Genomic DNA, 8,704 nt, shown 5'->3' with positions numbered 1-8,704 from the left:
CACACACATACACGCAAGTCTGTGCACACATGTAGACACAGACCCGCATGCAGACACATGCATGCCAAAGACACACACAGGCATAAACAGTGAAAGACATAGAAAGATTAGCACACCACACACATACACACACACAGAGAGGCACACACACAGAGAGAGGCACACACACACACACAGGCACACACTTTCCATCAGACCTGGGTGAAGCAGCTGCGTCATGAGGAGGTGAGCTCCCTGTCTCTAAAGGTGTGCAAGCGCCCAAGGCTACCACTCAGAAGAAGATCCAAACTGGACACCTGTAGGGGGAGGCCTTGTGCCCGGGCAAGCACACTCGCAGACCCCTGGCAGCCTGGGAGCAGAGCCTTATGGGACCTGTGGGAGCTCAGCCAGGGTCGGCGAGAGGAGCACTGGCCAGACTCGGATCTTCTGGGCTCCTCGCCTGCCTTCGGCACACACTGGATGTGTGACCTGTGTCCGGCCCACTGCCCTCTCTGGTCACTGAGGGCAGGGAGGGGCAGGGTCTTTCTGGGCTTGCACAACTGTGCAGGGATCACCCAGGAGACAGAATAAAGTTCCCAGTACAGCTCTCGAGTGGTCTGTATCCTCGGCCATGGACCACAGGCTTCCAACTCCCTTGGGACCTTCTCCCTCCACAGAGATAAAGGTGGACACTCAGCAGGAAGTAGGAGCTGGATCCTTCTCTCCCCAGGACGCTGGGGCTGCCAAGCTGGGCAGGCAAGTCCCCAGGGGCTGAACAGTCATTAGGGTTCCTTTAGGGCACAGGCAGGGCTGAGCCGGGCCTGCCACGTTAGGGGACCCCATGTATTGGTATCCAGGGCTGGTAAGACACACAGATGACCCTGTGATGAGTTCACCCAGTGTTTGCCCTCCATCCCCACCCCTGGGCTGAATGCTGCTGGTGTGTCAGTCTGTGCACCTGCTCCGTGCCTGGTGGGTCCTCACCACTGATTCAGCTCATTGAGGAGGCCTTTGCCCAACAGCAGGTGAAAGTGTCTGGAGGCAGAGAGGATCATGAGGACATTGGGACCGCCCGAGGAGGTCGCACAAGCTGGCAGGGCCACACCTGCTGTCCAGAAACTGGCTGAGACCTGAGCGGACAGAGTCTCATCTCACCTTCCCACCGTCTGCCATGCTCATTCTGGGCAGCAGGGGGCGCCCACCGCACACAGATGAGCTGTTCCACGCTGGGCTAGACGGGATACCCAGGGCACGGAGTGGCACCCAGCAGGAGTACAGCCCTGTCCTCTCAGGCATCCTGGAGGGGAAGTGTCTGGTCCACTAGAAGCCTGCCAGGGCCACAGAGGCACCAGCATCCCCTCTGTTGTGCTAGGGACAGCCACCCCTGGCCAGCCTGGAGTCGGGAGCTCTGGCCACCACTGGACAGGCAACCCGCACAGTCTGCATCCTCTTCCTCCTGAGGGTTTAGGCCAGGTGTGTTTCCCAACACAAACCTTGTGTAGTGCAGACAGCTCAGCTCCAGCCCTGGGAGAGATGGGGCTGTGGGTGGGCGTGGCAATAGTTGCAGCCGCCGAGGGTCAGGGGCCACAAAAGCCATTTACTGTGACAGACCACAGGAAGAACAGCCACGAGAGCCACCCCAAGGGCCTGGGTTCAAGGCCCAGTTCTGAGCTTCAGCTTTCCCATCTCCCTTCATTAGACAAATACAAAGTGCTGAGAAAATGGCGCTGGGAAGCTACTCAGGGTTATGTGGTAGGTTGTAAAAAGCATAATTTTTTTTTCTTAACAAGCATAGCTCTTATCACACAGTGACTGAACCCTTGTGGGGCTACAGAGCAGGCCAGGATCATCCGAGAAGCAAAGAAAATTCACTGTGGGGAAGGGTGAGAACAAGGGAGGGGGTGTGTGAAATCTGGGAAGGCTTCTTGGAAGAGGCATCTGCAAAGACTGAGCCAAGATGCAGAGGGCAGTGGGAGGCAGGACAAGGCTAGATATTTCTGCAGTTCCCTAAGGCTCCAAGCACAGTCCCCAGCAGGCTGAGAGGCTGCCAGGTGAAGGGAGGCCGGGCCTGGCAGGGGCTGAACCAGGAGCATGGGTGGTGTTCTGCCCATATGAGGCTCAGGGCGGGGAGAGGGGTCTGCCATGCCATGAGGCTGCTGAGCAGAGAGCCACTCCAGCATGGGAGGTGGCATGAGATGCCCTGGGGTGGAGGGGGAGAGGGCAGGGGCCACTGAGAAGGCAGGAGGACCCCTTTGAGAGGGTCCCCCTCGATGCGGAGGCGTGGTACCCAGAGCCGGCAGACAGGGCCCCACGCCCAGCAAGCAGGGGGTAGGCAGCCCGGAGCGCCACACGGGCGTGAGAGGTCTAGAGAAACTGATTTAATAGCAACGGTGAAATGTGTTTGCCAGCTCTGCGATGACTCAGGCCTCCCCCCCGCCCCCCCCCCCCCCGCAGGGTTCGCCACAACGCAGGCATCAAAGAACCCATACCAAGAGGGGCTCCTCGCATGGGGAGGGAGTGTGGGGGGGGCAGCTCCAGGCCGGGGGGGGGGGCACCCCAGGCCAGGCTGGGTCCTAAAGCCGTGCCTCCCAGTGTGCCACCGCCCTCAGGGGCTGGAGCGTGAAATCTCAGAGAATGACAGGTTGGGATGCACTCGCAGACAAGCAGCTGCCTCTCTGCACCAGGAGGATGCCCCCTCCAATCCCCTAGAAGCCCCCCAGAAGAGGGAGGAGAGGGTGGAGGCTGCGGGGAGGGAGGGGAGCAGGACGATGCAGAGCAGGAGGACGATGCAGGCCAGGACAGAGCAGGGAGGCAGAGAGAACCAACTCCTCCCAGCAGTTGGGGGGAGGGAGGGTGGGGAGACTGTGGGGTAACTGGGGCTGTGGGGAGGCAGGGCAGATGCCTATGGGGCACTGGGGAGGGGGGAGGGCATTGCTGGTGGGACCCACACCTGCAGGCTGGCATATTTGGGCAAACCCAGCACTCTGCATCGAATGGAGGTGCCAGGAGTGAGGGGTTGTAGAGGAGTTCCCAGCACAGGAACCCCATGAGAGGAAGAAGGAGGCTGGAGGGGCTCCAGGCCTGATGTCTGTGGGAGGGTGAGGGGCACCATGGCCACTCTAGTCCTTTTGTGGGGGGGGCAGTGAGAACAAGGGTTCTGCACAGAACCCTCCCAATCTCCCCATCTGCCCAGGAGCATCAGAAGTCCTCCTCCTGCAGGAAGCCCTCTCTGACCACCCAGCCACCCAGCTGTGTGCACAGGCATGCCGGCCCCATAGCCTCCCCAGTCCCAGGTGGCTGCAGTCTGCCTCGGGGTGAGTGGCTTTGTGGTGCGGGCAGCGGGACCCTGAAGAGCCCAGCCCCCTCCTTTCTACCTCCAGGCTTCCACCCAGGGATCCTGAACCTGCAAACTCATGCCCTCCTCCCTTCGGGGCAGACATGAAGGGACCTGCCCCCAGGGTCACCAGCACGCAGATGACCCTCCAGCAGGAGCACAAGTTATGGAATATACAAGGGGTCCTCAAGGAGTCTAAGGAAAATGCATATGATGAAAAAGAAAACTGTGCATGGATTCCATCTTTTTTTTCCCTCCAAAATAACCTTATTTTTTCTATGACTTTCACTCAACTGTGAACTTGGGACCTACTATTCCCACTCAACAGGTGGGGCTGTGGAGGCCTGGAGGGGTGTGGCTTGTGGAGGGTCATGACCAGGAGGTCACGCAGGATCCAGCAATGGCACAGGTGGGTGGGGGGACCCAGCCTAGCAGACCACTTGACACTGAGGCCTTAGCCGTCTCCCTTGACCCCAGGAGGGCAAGTTCAAGTCCCTTTCTGTCTCCCCTAGACCGTCTTCATTTAATGAAGAAGAGCTGCTGAGGACAAAGAACTAACCTTTTTTTTGTTTTTTAATAAAATGCCCCCTATTAAAAGTATATACTAAAACGCACTCGTGGCGCCCCGAGAATGACACCGCATTGCCCTGGACACCTTGCGTGTCTACAGCGACGCTGCAAATTCGGGGCGTTTCAGAGGACGCGCCCAGGGGAAATGGCATTGCAACTCGAGGGCATGTGGCTGCAAAAAGAGTTAACCAAGAGGGTTTTTTTTTTTTTTTTCAGAATACACTTTTTTTTTCTTTCACTAACTTCCCGAAGACCCCTCCCATGGTCTGAATGTGATTCAATAACTGAAAGTTCAGTGTCATCCATGGGCTCCAGGGTGGCAGGTTAGGGTATGCCATCGTCCCGGACAATCCCAAGGCTCCATCTCACACCCAGTGCACGGCCGGAAGGTGAGGGGGGCAGAGGGGCTTTAGGGTCTCTGCTTACCCTGTCATTCAAGGCCTCAGGCTGAGAAAGGGCTGTCCCCAAGCAGTGCCAGGGTGGGACACATCACAGCTAGATAAGGGGCCCATCTGCCTGCAGTGGAGGAGGGCAGCCATCCTACCACCTGTCCAACAGGAAACCCCACGGGGTCAGGCCTGAGGGGGATCCCTATAGAATCCAGGACAGCAGTGCTGACCCTGGGTCATCAATCTCCCTCAGCCTCAACCACAAATTGAACATTCTTTGGCATGAGCCGATGGGACGGGAGTTCAGTTAAAGACAGCTTGCTTGCTTCCGGAGCGGGGTTCCATCAACTCCATGCTTTTTAAATATTGCTTCTATTGATTAGAATTAGACCTGGGTGTGGATGAAGCGGTCACGTCACTCACTTTTCTCTCCCTTTGGTCTGGCACAGAGGCAAACCCCTGTTGCCAGGGTTGTGCCCAGGCTGCTGCCAGCCTGTCTCCCCTGGATGGTGGCAGGAGGGAGGCAGCTGGCCCCTTCTGGTTACTCAAGTCAGGAGCTAGGAGAGGGGGTCGGGCAGCCAGGGCTGGGGCGGGGGTGTAGAGACAGGTGCAAGGGTCACCTCCTAGCCACTCCAGCAGGATGTCTCCTCCACCATGTGAGCTGTGCCTCTCTGAGTTTGTTTTCTCATCTATAGAATGGACGCAGTAACGCACACACCAATGGTAAGATGTCGATAGCTCAACAGTCACCACTGTGGATGTGCAATAAATGGATTTATTCTGTCCAGTTCCAATCTAAATGCAGTGGCCTGAGCCCTAACCTTCTCTTGTTTGGACTAGACATGCCCAGCGGGCAGGTACGGGCTTCCAAGTCCCCAGGATTCAGCAGAAAAGAACCCTAGAACCTACGAGCCCCACTTTCTGGGGAGCAGGCTCCTGAACTTGACACTAGCTCCTCTTCCCACTGCAGCTTAGCCTAGGCAGGCCTGTGCTGGAACAGCACCTTCCGGGCTCCAGGCAAGAAGTGGCCACCTCCGGTCTGGAGCGGGCAAGCGGCGCCGCCCACCCCCACCTACCCACCCACCCCCGCCGCCATGCCTCTCCTTGGGCTGGCGGAGCAGGTCTGGGCCCTGCGGGTTCCGCGCCTCTGCTGCCACCGCCGAGCCGCACACACGTCCCCGCAAGCGAGCCAGCGAGCTGACCGCCCCGGTGCACTGCCGGGCCTGATCTCCACAATAATCAGCCACGGATCTCCAGAAAAGGCCAGCGCGCAGGAGGACGCCGCCAGCCCCGCGTCGGGGAGGCTGGGGCGGGGGGCGGGGGTGGCTGGCTGGGGGCCTCCAGCCCACATGCTCCCCGCAGCCGCCCCGGTAGGGCGCTTCCCTTATAAAAGCCTTTGAAAAGCTATCCAAGCACGCTGAGTGCAGGGAGACACCCAGGCTCTGTCTTGGCCTTAGGGAGGGAGACAGCGGGAAAGAGGAGGTGCGGAGGTGGAGAGATGGGGTTGGGAAATAGGAAGGGAAACTGAGGTAACCTGCCCTCTGCTGTACCCACTTTCCAGGAGGGGAAACTTGAGACCTGGAGAGATTGCAGTTTCCCCAGCTGAGAAGTGACTGGAGGGTCCCTCCCCAACACACACACACACACACACACACACACACACACACACGCACAGTCTGACCCCCTGGGAAAGTACTGAGTATTCACACCCCAGTGGGACAGACACGAGGGATGGGAGGAGGCCAAGGCTGGGCAGCACAAGACCTGGTCTACTCTACACACCCATGACCTTGCACACCCTGATTGGAACCCCAGCCCAAGCCCGCTGCCAGCCTGCGCCTGTGATGGACAGCCCAAGGGCCAAAGGCTGCCCTGCCTTCTAGCTGTTTGGGTACAACAAGGGCATGGGACAAGGTTTTCTATCCCAAGAGGAAATTATATTTCCTGACATGTGAAAATTACATGAAATTTGAATTTCCATATTCATGCAAATAGCTTTATGGACACGTGCCTGCACCATTCATTTCCGGTCCTGTCTACACCTCCTTCCTACCACAGTGGCAGTGTTGAGTTGCTCTAACCAAGAGGTATGTGTCGCAGGATCAGAAGAAAAAAAAAAGAATAACTTTTGACCAAAAGACAGAGGCAGAAAGAGAAATCTCTTGTCTGCTGGTTCACTTCCCAGACCCCTGCAATAGAAAGGGCTGGACCAGGCTGAAACCTGGAGTAGAGAATTCCGTAGGGTCTCCTGATGGGCAGCAGGGACCCACGGACTTGAGCCATCACCTACTGCAGCCCAGGATGCACTTAGCAGGAAACTGGGATAGCAGGACCAGGCACTCTTATGTGGTGAGGGAGGCAAGGAGGCAGTGCCAAGTGGCTTCTTGAACTATGCACCACCCCCCACCAACACACAAAACCAAAAATACTAACCCTCCAACCCTTTCAACAAATCGCCTCCCAGCCCTGCACTAATGGGGCACCCGGGGACGTATCCAAGGCACAGTTTCCTCATCAGGACAAACGGGAATCATTTCTCAAGAAAATGAAATGAAAAGCCAGATAAAGCGCCACAGCCAGGTGACTCCTTCCAAATCTCGTCGGTAATGCCTTCCTCTCGGCTGAGGCTCTGCACCCCGCAGCCGCCCCATCTCTGGGCACAGCCAGGCCGAGGGATGCACCTCCCCTGCCCCCAGCACCTCCCAGTGTCTGTGTGGAACCGGAAGGAGGTGGAGCGTGACATCTCTCCCCCCTGCAGAGTCAAGGGCGGCGTGGGGGCGGGGGAGGGGGAGAAGGGACAGGGAATAAGAGACGCTGTTATCCAAAGTTTCTGGTCTTCAGTAGGTGCCCAATCATCAACTGCTATTTCCCGCCTGGCCAGAGCCCTCCGGCACAGAGAAGAGGAGGAGGTTCGCGAAGCTGACCCGGAGCTGCCCCCAACCTGGGGCCCCAACCTCGCCGGCTCACTCTCTCCTTTGCCCCCGACAGCGCCTGCAGCCAGCGGCAGCGGCGGCGGCCGTGCACAGAATGGCAATGAGGCCGAGACCCGAGCAAGCCCATCTGGGAACTGGAGGCTGGGGCACCAGCTCAGAACGAAGCCCGAGCCTGACCGTGAGAGGGCAGAGCTGGAGCTCACTGCGGAGAGGGCAAGAGAGAGAGAGACTGGGTGAGGGCAGGGAAGGGGTACAGATGGGACAAAAGGGGGTCTTCATGTAGTTCCCAAACATTTCATCCTTCAAGCCCCCACAGCTGCTAAGTCTGTGTCCCCACTCCTGCAGCCCTCACCCCCAGTTCCCTCACTCTGGGAGTGATGCGACTGGGGTTACACGCCAATGGTTTGGGATTCACCCCAATTCCTGGTAGGTAGGAATGCTTGGTCCTCGCAGACACAGTGGTGGAGGACTGTCCCAGTGAAGGGATTAAGTTCGCATGCTTGCAGTCCTACTGGGTCAGGTTCAAGTCCCAGCAGATGCCCAACAGGGACTGCCAGGCTAAGCCTGCGTGCCCTCCTGTTCCCCAGTGGGACCCTCAGCCTTGAGAAGACACGCACAGACGTCATAGCTGCCCTGGCCTCCCGATCAGTCCAACCCCGGGCTGTCCAGTCTGAGAGAGAAGCCCATTGCTCATTCCCCTTAAGTCTGCAGCTCGGACGATCAATCGGTCGCCATGGAAACCAGCCCTCCAATCAGAGACAGGCACTTCCCTGCCTGAGCCAGCGCAACACCCACCCACCCACTCCAGCTTGGCTGTGCAAGGTCCCTCACCCGGGGGCCTGGGGGTAGGGGGCAGGGAGGCAGAGAGCAGAGGACAGGGAGTTGGGACAGCATCAGGAGTGCCACACCCCAAACCTCCAAAGCTGGGATAGATACAGAGAGAGGAAATGCATCTTCTCTAGTGGGATGACACTCCAGTCACCTGCCCCCCAGGTCCATTCTCTCACGCTCCGGCCTGGGTCCTAGCACTTGCCCACTGGGCAGTAGGGGACCCTGGGCACAAAGCCCCTCCCCAGGTACACCCAGCTCCCTCCTTCTTGAAGAATGCAAGCTAGGCAGAGGAGTTCCTGCCGCTCCCCAACCCCACCCCAGGCACCGCTGGCACCTGTGTTCCTACCACATCTGTGCCCATTCATGCCAGGTCCACCGGGGCCCCTTAGGTGAAATCAAGGGGTCTGTGTGCGGTCCTGCCCACCCACACCAGCTGTAGCCCCCACCTCCCTGCAGTGCCAGCCAGGGCTGCATGGGGCCCCAGGTCCTGGGTGAATCAGACGGACTTCAGCCACTGGCTCCCATCTCTCAGAGCACCTCTGCTAGCCTCAGTTGCTGCGTTTGGAAAATGGGATGAATGGCCTGCCATAGCCTTGCAGGACAGCAGCAGGCTTGACCAAGGGATCGAGTTTAGCATATGGAAGGATCTTCCTTACCCCCAAAACTGG

General features: G+C 58.4%; 1 protein-coding gene across 1 annotated transcript in view; it reads right to left on the bottom strand.

Annotated features, from left to right (window-relative positions):
- The window catches only part of TST (thiosulfate sulfurtransferase), a 254,633-nt gene that overhangs the window by 194,076 nt on the left and 51,853 nt on the right, over positions 1-8,704 (bottom strand). The gene's annotated exons all lie outside the window — the stretch shown is intronic.

This window comes from Ochotona princeps, chromosome 15 (assembly GCF_030435755.1).
Source record: "Ochotona princeps isolate mOchPri1 chromosome 15, mOchPri1.hap1, whole genome shotgun sequence".
Classification (NCBI taxonomy): Eukaryota; Metazoa; Chordata; class Mammalia; order Lagomorpha; family Ochotonidae; genus Ochotona; species Ochotona princeps.
Note: the sequence above shows the minus strand (reverse complement) of the source record. Positions and strands in the feature narration are given on the sequence as shown.